This window comes from Loa loa (genome assembly GCF_000183805.2).
Source record: "Loa loa unplaced genomic scaffold supercont3.98, whole genome shotgun sequence".
NCBI classification, from domain to species: Eukaryota; Metazoa; Nematoda; class Chromadorea; order Rhabditida; family Onchocercidae; genus Loa; species Loa loa.
In genome coordinates this window covers 141,928-142,294 of record NW_018108278.1, presented here as the reverse complement: position 1 = coordinate 142,294, position 367 = coordinate 141,928, and positions in this window count along the sequence as shown.

Genomic DNA, 367 nt, shown 5'->3' with positions numbered 1-367 from the left:
TACTATACTATATATATATATATATATATATATATATATATATATATATATATATATATATATATATATATATGTTTGAAATCCAACTTCGAAAAAATCAAATTCATTTTCAGTTATTATTGTTCTGAATTTAAAATTAATTTTGAGAGATCGGTTATAATTGTTGGACTGCTCGCTAGAGAAACTGTAAACTGTAATAAAACTGTAATAATACTATCGTATCTACTACTTGTAGCGTATATTTCAATACTAACCGTTAATCGTTGCTGATAGAAATTTACAAAATTTTGCCACCTTTTTTTTCCTTTGCAAACAAATACCACTTCTTTTTTTTCGTTTGTTTATTTAATCTTATAGATTGCAGTAG